An 11,029-nucleotide genomic window follows, 5' to 3' on the forward strand; every position below is an offset into this window, starting at 1 on the left:
TCGGAACTTATCCGCTATTAATTAAGGCCGCGCCGATCGAGCGGCCGCCTTAATTAAGATCGCATTGGCAGAATTTAATAATCCGTCCTCGTGGTCCTCGATTCAAAGTTACACGGAATTATTCAGCCGCGAATGGATAATATGCTAATAAAATTTGATAAATCGTCCGTCGACGTTATAATCGTTATTTCGATTCTATCGTATTATCGGCCGTTGAATTCTGCATGCATCACTGCAGCGCGCCGCTCGTTATACGCTCGCATTATTACGCAAGCGGATTACGTTTTTCCACACGCGAAAAGCGTATTACTGCTGCATATCCGGCTACTTTCGATCGTTATTATAAATCGCGACGATGATTTATTATCGAGCCAAAATCTGCTTTCGTCGTTATTGTCGATGATATGCGACGAGTGTTTTTCGGCCGTTGCGCGAAATATTGCGCGGGTACCTGAAAAACGGTGGTTGCTTTTGCCTGAAATATTCTTAATTATGTTTAATTGATTTAACTCATATCGTATTTGACAAACACGCTTATCCTGACGAAACTTCGGACTCTTCAGTCTGCGAACTACGCCAAATATGATTGAATGCATATGTACATATATTTCTGCTACGGGACGCGTAACAGCGATTTGCAGTGAATCTTTCAGATGGGCAAAATCAGTGAAGTATTAAACAAAAAAGCTAAACGTAAGAGTTTACATGAAAAATTAGTAAATACTCATTGATTTTCGGTAAAATATTATTTCACTGATTCAATATAGTTGAAAGAAAATCGATTCTTAACAATGCTAGTAATAAAAAGAAATATTTAAACTATAATAATGATTAACTCTCAGTGTTATAATAAGAAAATAAGAAAGAGATACAAGAGGGAGGAAAGTTCTCGCCAGGTCGTAGTAGAATTCGGGAGAAATCGTATTATCGATCGACGTCATCTTAAAAAGTAATGTCCGTTTCCACGAGCACGCGCGCGTACGATCTGTCGGGAATCGTCGCGCACAAAAGGTTGGCGAAAAAAAGAAAAACCCGTACGAATCGTATAAAAGCCCACTCTCGCCGAAAGCGTCCTCAACTTCTCGTTCCTCCGGCTGGTTTCAAGCGAACCGAAAGAAACGCTTTACAATGGACTCCTGTCTCAGTGACGACTCGACCCATTATTTATTAAAGATCCATTCTTTTTATCGGGCGGATAGTTTCTCCGTCCGAGCGGCCCGTTCGGGTCGTCCGGAAAATTCCCCGAGAGAAAGAGAGAGAGAGAGAGAGAGAGACGGAAAGAAATAGATACACAGTAAGAGAAAGATCGGTTACATGACCGTGGATCGCGCAAGAAGAAACGACGGTGCAGCTGGCGGCAGCCGAGAAAGAACCGATCTGATAAAGCTCTTATTGTCGTCTCGATGGTACCGGTCGAAAGACGGAAACGGCGAAATATGATTAAACCGTGCCGCTGATAACGCATTCCTCCGAAAGAATCGCGCAGCGATCCAATTTTTCGCGACGCTCACGATCGTTCGAACGCTCTTCCTCCGACTTGTTCTGAAGCGACGGAGAAGTTACGGGATTCCGAGGCTATCACTCGATGTTTCCCCCGCAACCACGCGTGTCGATATACGCGTCTCCTTCCTATATGAATGCAGCAGCTGTTGAAACGGAAGGAGAAGAAGAAACGTACCGATAAAGATCTTATTGTCGCGGCGCCGATGTGGAGGAGCCTTTAGGGTCGGCCGAGAGGCAACCGCATCGAGCAAATTGCAACTCTGTCGAAACTATCGGAGCGAGCGGATCGTCCGCTCGGAGAAGAATGCGCGACACGATTGTTAGGGCCTGGTTAGTCCCGGGCACCTTTTCATCGCTTACATCCCTGTGGTGGTATAACCTCCTTCGCGATGATAACATCTCTGGGCGACATCGCTCCTCGTTTTCTTCTTGTTCCTACGCTTTTTCTGCCTCGTCCGTTCCGTTCTCCGTCCTCCTTACGCTTTCTCTCTCTCTCTCTCCGTCTCCTTCATCCGCTAGAAATTCTATCCAACCTCTCGCTCTACCGTACTCTATTCGCTCCCTAGCCTCCAACACGACCGGGGCTAAATTGTCATTCGATGCCCTGAGAATTCGATTTCCAGCCGAGTTTTGCGGTGACAAGGGTTCGAAGCCTCCCCTCTCCCTCGAGAACCCCCTTGCGCCTCCATAAGCCACGGGCCCGGGAACGTACAATATTGTGAAACGTACTGTATCGCGTGTCCGTTGTAGCATCGAGAGATCCGATCTTGCCCGGTGTCCCCGACTGGAAATTGGAAAACAGGTAGAGGAAGATGCTCGTTTTGGAATCGCGCTTTTCCGGCGGTGAATTTCTGCGAAGCGAACGAATGCACCTCGCGAAGAAGCGGAGCATACGCCTGAAAATTATGTTGAAAGTATTCCCGCATAGAAAATTTCCGGGGACTTAATCTAGCCAGATTTCCCAAAATAATTATGGATTCTAACTGGGAAATCTGCACGGGTTTTCTGGTGAGAAGTATAATATTTCTAATATATGTGATTCTAATATAGGAAATATAAACAAATCCTACTTGGTCATCCCAAAGATCTTTTTCTGCTTTACTACGATTGAGCAAAATTAAAGAAAGTACATTACATGCACGTTGTTTAACTTTAGCTAGCCATACTTATTTTCAAGTTTTTAATTCGCCACGCTCCGAGACTGCTCGACTTTATCACTTTGTCATTTTCATTCTAATTAATATTTTTAAGCTTGTAATGTTGGAAATTGGAGATAGATACAAAATAAGACGTTTTTGATATCAGATTAAGAAAATGGCTTGACTTTAAACTAAATTTATTATTATAAGAAGAATGTATTCGGAAAAAAATTCTCAAGTAATTTTGCAAATGCGATTTAAGAAAAAGTAACGTTTGTTCGTTGTAGCGGAGATCCGCTGATACTTGAAGAAAAAAATAATACGCTATTTGAAAATTAGAAAACCGAAAAACGTTCAGCGGTCCACTAAAGCGAAATGTGGTGAGCTAGAGTTAAACACAATTAAATATATAACCCTGTTTATTAAACTCCTAATATGATATTCGGTTAAATTGTCACTCGGCTCTGGTGGTAACAGCCGTACGAAGCAAACCGCAGCGCACAATCAACATCACGGAAAAGAGACATCATTCCATTCATATTTGGGATAAGAGTGGGATTCGATATCGTAATGGAATAATCTATTTTGGGATAACTTTGGATATTCTAATCGGGATCTATAATGTACGCAGTAAATAATATTTTGTACTTGTTACAATTTTATATTAAATTTTTAACATGTGTTAATTTAACATATTGTCTTATACATTTATGTATAAATACAAATGTATAAATACATTTTGTGTTGTATCGATATTCAACATGTGTGAGTGTTAAAACAACACATTTTATACAGTGTCGATTAACGCATTATATATTTTATATATAATTTTTTGTTAATTTTAGATATAATATTTGTATTATTTTTCAATATATTCATCTTGTGTTAAATTAACATAAAAATTTGAGTGGGCCGTTTGTGTCGAAGTTAACACAAAACTGTTTACTGTGTATGGGAGAAAATGTCTATAATCGCTTGTCTTACCATTGTTAATGCGAATTCGAGGGGGCGAATAAGATTTGCTTCAGCCTTAAACTCAATATAGTTATTATAATGCGCGCGCGCGCGCGAGATATATAACACGTAGACGACGACCTCAAGTTCGTGCGATACACAGTTTTCTCCTGAAACGCGGCGCATTAGCATATTATAGTCGTTAACGTATACTGACATATCGCGCGGGAACTTGGCAATCGCTCGCCAAGTTATCCGAAGCATTTAATCCAGACGAAATTTGCATTTTTTACGGGCGACGACGCCACCGTATCCGCTTTCATCGCGATTTTTACCGTATATTTATAACGTCACTGTTATTTCTCTCGCGTCGTTTCGCGCAAATTATCGAGTCCAACGGCTGTGATGGTGCGATTTAACTTTCCCACACTTGTCATATCTATCCTCCTACACGGTAAGAAACGTGAGAAACGCAAAGGAAAAAGTAAAGTTCATTACAGCGTATCGTTCCTCCCCCCTCAAATAAAGTTGGTATATCGCGTGCCCGCCGGAAGAGTAATTATTTGCTCGAAATAAGTTGCGGAGGCTTAGATTTAATCGCAGGGGGGAGGGGGTTCACTACGTGAGGCCACTCCAAATCGCGTACCATAATTCCTCTCTTGCCGGGTATCGGCTTTGCGAAACTGTCTCGAACTCATCTCTCCCGATTCCCGACAGTCTGGAAAGTTCCGGAATTACAGGCGGCTATTTTTCTTTTTACGGATGGCCGGAGAGAGCGCACAGTGCGCAAGGGATTAAAAGCCGCCGAATGGCCGCTCCTCGTCGTCGCCGTCATAGCATTTGACGCAACGGTGATTATACAGTCGGATTATGTCCCCGCAGGTTTTCTACTTTCACGGCCGGCCAAAGTGGTAATTGCAAAATTGAAAATGAATTCTCTCCCGCTCGATTATAAAACGATATTAACGTCGCCCGCATGTGATCGCATTAACGCGGGTATCGGTGAGAGAATCCAGTAATCTCGACGGAACGTACGATCGATTATTACAGTGAATTAAAAACAGGAAATATCGCGATAAAAATAAACTCGCGAGAAGGGGGAAGGAGAGATAGCGCGTGCGGATATTTATGAAAATGCGTGGGAATCCGCGCATCGGAATGTTGCATTTTCTTTCCTCTCATTTTTTTTTATTGCCCGGCGATTTTATTTATCGTGTATCGATGAAATCCACGGGTCAGAGGCTTTTGTCCGATAATCCCTTGTTGCCCGACAAACTGTAAGCATTTATTACAAACGGCAGTCGTTTAACGACAGCGCTTTTGTTACCCCGGTTATTACCGTCGTTGCGAATCGAGCTATTAATCCGACAGAGGAATTACATTGATCAAAGAACGCGCAGCGAACATCTGCCCTTCAGCCACGCTCGTTTTCCCGATTTTTGTTTCTTTAATCTGTCGATCTCGACTACGAACGATTAATGACGCGCGTCTGATTGACATCACGACGACACGCGCGAATTAAGACAGTTGACGAAATATCTTCGCCCGGGGAATTAGAGACCGTCTGATGAAAAGTTTGGAGCGGCCATTTCGCCAGCCGGTGTAAAATTTAAAAGCGTACGTTAAAATAATTTCCGGAGGGACAGTTCCATCGCGGGCACAATTTGCGCCCGCGTACAGTTTACGCGAATCCTCGCGGGGATATTCCTCATCGGGGACGCGCGCATTTTCAAATGTCTCGCGAATACTAATTGAAATAATAAGTTGGAATTGAATACGCGCTAATGAAGACCCCGCGCCGAACGAATCCTCTTTCGACTTGCTGGCTTCGCCCTCTGCCTTTTCGCGAATTTTAAATCGCGCAGCTCTCTCTCTCTCTCTCTCTCTCTCCCCTCTTCTCGGGGCTTTCGACAAAATCACCGCGGAGTTGCCGCGGAATAGATCTGAGGAAGCGATCTTCCCTATGATATTATCGAGTGTTTGCGGAAGCGAACGATATCGTCACGGCAAGGAAAGAACGATCGAGTCAAACACCACTTAATAGTAACGTTACAACAATGTTATAATTTTCTACTCAACAATATGTTGTTCTATACAACGCAAGTTATTTCTTATTTCATTGTTAATGGGAACAAATTTCTTTTAGTATAAATTAATACTAAAAAAATGTGAAGATCAGAAGAGTGTTTAAAATAGAAAGAGAAAGAATTAAAAATGAAATTCACAAACATACAAGTATAAACGCAAGCAATACAAAGGATTTTTATAAATATCTAATTTAAGAAATTTCAAAGTCATGTAAAAAATGTCTCTATTAACTTATGAGTATCCGCTAATATAAATAACCTATTTATTGGTTTGAATTTATCATAAAGAGTGCGGAGTAAACACACATGAAAAGATGAAAAATATTTCAGAGCCTTAAAAGAGCATAAAATATAAGTAATAATTCAGAACATTCAACAATACTTCTCAGAATCTTAAATAAAAAACAACAGGTCCACCATATATAAAATCCTTCTATCACTTAATAAACCGAGCTGTGATAATACCGGCTCATGTTAATTCACTGTTATAAGTTCGTCTAAGAAGAAATGACTTTTCTGAGAAAGGAGATCGTCCACTTTTCTATGGTGACCAGATAACGGAACCATATTCAAGATGTGGACGCATCAAAGTACAATATTTTTAACGTACGTATCTTCGAAGTCTCTGCAACAACGTAAGAGAAAGCTGAATTTTTTATATCTTTTTTATACCAAAGCTGTAATCGTATTGATATATTTGTCGAGTAATATTACATTGCACTTACATTGTTGAGTGAGAAATTATAATATTGATGCGATGTTACAGTCAGGCGCTGTTATACAAGCCGGCGAGGCCTCTGGTTGGTTCAGCCAACGAAGCTTATCGTGATCTACGGAGTGTACAAAAGGGCTCGCTTCCTTCAATTAGCGGGGAAAAAAATGGCCGGCCGATTCCGGGCGCGTCTTATTTTCCAGCGAGCCGCCGCGTGAATGATTAAAACGCGACGTGTCTGCCGGCCGAAGAGGAGATCCGCCGGCCGCATCCGAGAGTCGTGAGCGCGACCGGGATACATCGCGCAGTTAAGGTCACGGAATGAGCCGACACCGGCACATTTCGCGATACCACGCTCGCCGGACGAGAAGCACAGTCGAAACGTTGAAATTCTCACGCCGCAAACGATGCGAGAGAGCTCCACGCGGATACAGCGCCCACCACTATTACGGGAGACTGCTCTCTCTGTCGCCTATTATTTCATCCGTACCCTTTGGTCGCCCGAAAGGCGGCAGAAATGAAACCGGCCCTCCCGCGGCGACGGCGGATTGTCTTCCTATTGTTCGACGGTACATTTTCCGCAGTCGCTTCTCAATTTTGCAGCGCCATGCGACGATCGTTAACGCAAACGCCCTCCATTGTCATGAGGGGTGTTGAGTGTGTTCTCTCAAATGCGAAAATTTCGAAATCTCCCTTCCCTCCTCTCTCTCTCTCTCTCTCTCTCTTTGTCACCTTCTTTTTCTCTCGCTTGAGCTTTGTGAACGATGTTGTTATTTTTCCATCAATTTGTCTTAACTCGGAAAGTGCGATCTTGAAGTAACGTCATACACGGAGAAGAATTAGTCTTAAATCAAAAATAGATATTCTTATATATAAGCAAGAATATTGTAATCTCAGAAGATTTTTAGCCCTGAATTGAGTTCAAGCAATACTTGCATCAATATAAATTCAATCAAAACAAAACTAAAAGTCTTTTAAGAAGATTGTGATTATGATATTCTTACTTATATATGTAAGAACATTTATTCTCGATTTAAGACTAATTTTTTTTTCGTACAGATTTCCCAGGTCTACATCGCGAAAAAATGGTAAAAATCGTGATTTTTTGCATTTTTTGCTCTTTTATGAATTATTAAGTTTGCTACTAATTTTTATTTATTGTCTTTGTAAACTGATTGTCGCCAGGAAACCAGTTATCTCTTGAATTAGGCGAATAATAGCAATGGTTACATGAACCCAACTTTTATTTTTCCGAGTAATAAAGAAATAGAAATAGGGTATAACGTCTCGCGCAGAACGTGTAAGCGAAAGAAAACGCCTCCTAATGTGTTGCCGTCAGAGTTAATCCTCGCAAGAAAAAATAGAGGATATTCATGATCTGTATTTATGATGTTTATTTCATTATATTATTATATTTTTGAAAAATATTCTCTTGTTTATCGTTCGATATGATTTTTGTGCGTTTTTCTTATTTTAACCAAATAGAATACCTACACGAAAGAAAATGCAGTTGAATCAATAAAATTTTCAACAGCAACGTGATTGAAATAAATCTTTTTAATTCAATTGTAAATATCATTAAGACTAAAAATTAATGTTATGTACCGTTTCAATAATTAAAATAGTAGTTTCGATGATATCGTTACTGAAGATTTACTCCAATTACACGTTTATGCTGTTGGAAATGATATTTCAATTAATAATCCCAATAATGGAAATGCTATTGATTCAACGGCAATTTTTTCCGTATATTCATATATTTGGTTCATTCATGACTTTCTGTTCTGCCTTGTTTTGCGAGGGTTAATAAAATATTTTCTATACGTTTCTTTTCATCACTCGCACTCAGCACACAAAAAATTAGCAATGCCCCGTCTCAATAGCGGTGAGGAAAAATCCACTCGAGATACATCGTGCGATCGTTAAAATGAGGAGAGTTCCGGGGTGTGTGCGAGTTAAAACGTCCACGATATATAAACGCGTTTTAACCGCGGCGTGTAATAAGGTTCGCGCTGACCGAAGCTTATAACCGGCTGGCATCCACGAGGTAAGTAGCGGCTGGGATATCGCGCTGTGCTAAAAAGCTCGCGGAGAAAGCGTGCGTGCCAGGCGAGTAGGCGGGAATTTATACGGGCGGGACGGAGAGAGAAGAAGAGACCGGAGGGCGATAATTAAGACGGACGCTGATTTCGCGATAGCGGCTAAGTCCTCACGACGAGGACCCACCCGCCCTCTTATAAGCACGGAACGTAACTGTACTCGCTTGCCATCAGTGTAGTGCGAGTAAGGTGAAAGCACCGGGACATGTCTTTAACCCTCGACACTGTTGTCGTTTTAATCTTTAAACAAGAATAACCGAAGATTCCTAACCTGAGATAAAAAAGATCCTCAAAAATTAAACAAGATTCTCAACGCGGAGTAAAAATTCCTTCTCTCGTGTTCGAACATTTATTTGTTCCCCGCCAAATAAATCGTTATTTTATTCGCAACGCCAGCGGAAAAGGGAAATGAAAATTATTCGCCGAGTTAATCATTTCGAATTGCACGAATAAATGAAACAATTTTTTAATTAAAATATAACATAAAAGGCACTTTTCATTCGTTGACTCTATTGAAAATTCATTGTATAAACCAGGTGTTCGTTTTGCAAAATTGCTCGTTTGTAACAGTTTAATTCAATTGATTAATTTTCTAAAAACAGCCCAGCGCCTAGTTGAAGGTCCGCTTTATGACTGGCTCTTATGCAACATTCTCTCGCTCTTAACCGCCGAGAGATTGGTACGTTTACCTTACATCATGCTCCGTCGCTTCTTCCTAACGTTCTAACGTTCCTCTTCACCCGCGCACACAAGCCGTCGCGAGCGGGGGATAAGCTCTGCCTCGAGCGCGCCAAGATTTATCGGCCTCTTACCGATACTGAGCCATGCTCAAAATGCTGCAAAACACACCGTCGCACTGCCGCGTGTGTGTACGGATAACGAGGCGCTACCGCCACGGTAAATAGCCCCCGGTCATTTATTAGCTGAATTTATCTTGCCACGCGTCGAACAAAGGGATTGTCTTTCTTCCCTCGCCCCGAGTCGTCCTCTCCAACTCGAACACCGCGTGGAAGCATCACCTGGCGTGGAACTCGCGTTATCTGCGTGAGACTATCTCGGCGCGGTATTATCGGCCAATCCGAAAAATGACGGCGCACCGAGAGAGAGAGGGATCGCAGCGCGGCGGGTAATTAGTCCGTTCGGAGCACACGACGCGGCCGCGTGAGAAGATCATCGCGCGCGACTCCCCTGACGACCGTCGCGAAAATCTATGTTATGCTCGTCTTTTCTAACTTACATTGTTCAATGGGAAATTATTATTATACATTTTTTCGCTTTCGGATGAGTGAACAATTTTCCTCGGATTTCGCCATGATGGAAAAAGCTTTTAATCTATAGAATATTCATGTGTTGTATTACTGTTAATTGGCGTTTACTGGGTACGTTCGCGAGCTAAACGACGCCCCCTCCCGCGGCGCATCCGGTAAGAAAATCTGTTTACTCGCTCGCTAATTTCAAGCAAGATCAATTTTTCCCATGGCCGGAGTTGGGATTTATCGACAAAAAGAAAAATTCGTCGATATTTTAGTTCTTCATTAAAACTCCGTCGCGCGAATCTGAAAGATCAATGGATAATCTCGAGAAATCATTGGACAATAATTCTTATATAAATCTATCCTAGAGGCCATTCAACAATTGGAAAGGGAGAGGAGGGTCTATTAGTTTGCCTGACGGAGGAGAAGAAAGGAGTAAAGGAAGGTCATATTATACAAGTTGTAAATATGGATGCGCCAAGTTATTCGTTTATACTCATATGAGATATTTGGTTACATTTGGTGAAAATTTTTAAGTTTCACATGGTTTCAAAAACTTGAGTAAACTTTTATATTAAATTATTCTTATGTAAATTTGTTTTCAAGTTTCAATCAAGCGACGGTAATGTCGTGACAAGAGCCCGCATGATATTACATCTCGAAATGTTCCATTGCTCCTTTAAGATTCGCAGAATTCGCAGAGTTAATGTAGAATCAAAATTTCGACTTGAATTATACTTGCCTTTTTAATCTTAATTCTCACAGGAAACACCTCGTTCTCCGACGTATCAACCGTTACAGTCGTTACTTCGTAAATCTCGTTACCCGTCATAATTAATAAGGTATTTAGTAATGACACAAGTGTAAAAGAAAAATTAAAAAAAAACTGCACTGAGATTCTACCGGACTCTCGCCGCCTTCCCTTTGAACCCGAAAGTTAAAATAAAAAGAACGCACGTTTCTTTGATGTCGCGGAGTCAAAGGTGTCCGAGTTACAAGCGATGAAAAATTAAGACTTCCCGCGAGTATAAACGCGGAGCGCGCGCGAGTAAATCTTTTCCTCGTCTGAAAAATATCGCGAAACCAGTGAAACGGAGTCCGAAACACTCACAAGAGGATCTAAAAATATACACACACGCAGGCGCCAGTTTTCGCAAGCATAAAAATACACAACGAGAGATTCATCTTTTTCTAGGATACTAAGAGCAAACAATCAACTGAACATAGTTTTCTATTATATTTTAATATAAATAATTATATCTAAAATTAGGCTGATATTCTT

The sequence above is a fragment of the Dinoponera quadriceps genome, unplaced genomic scaffold (assembly GCF_001313825.1).
Source record: "Dinoponera quadriceps isolate SergipeBrazil2010 unplaced genomic scaffold, ASM131382v1 scaffold1782, whole genome shotgun sequence".
In the NCBI taxonomy this organism is placed as follows: Eukaryota; Metazoa; Arthropoda; class Insecta; order Hymenoptera; family Formicidae; genus Dinoponera; species Dinoponera quadriceps.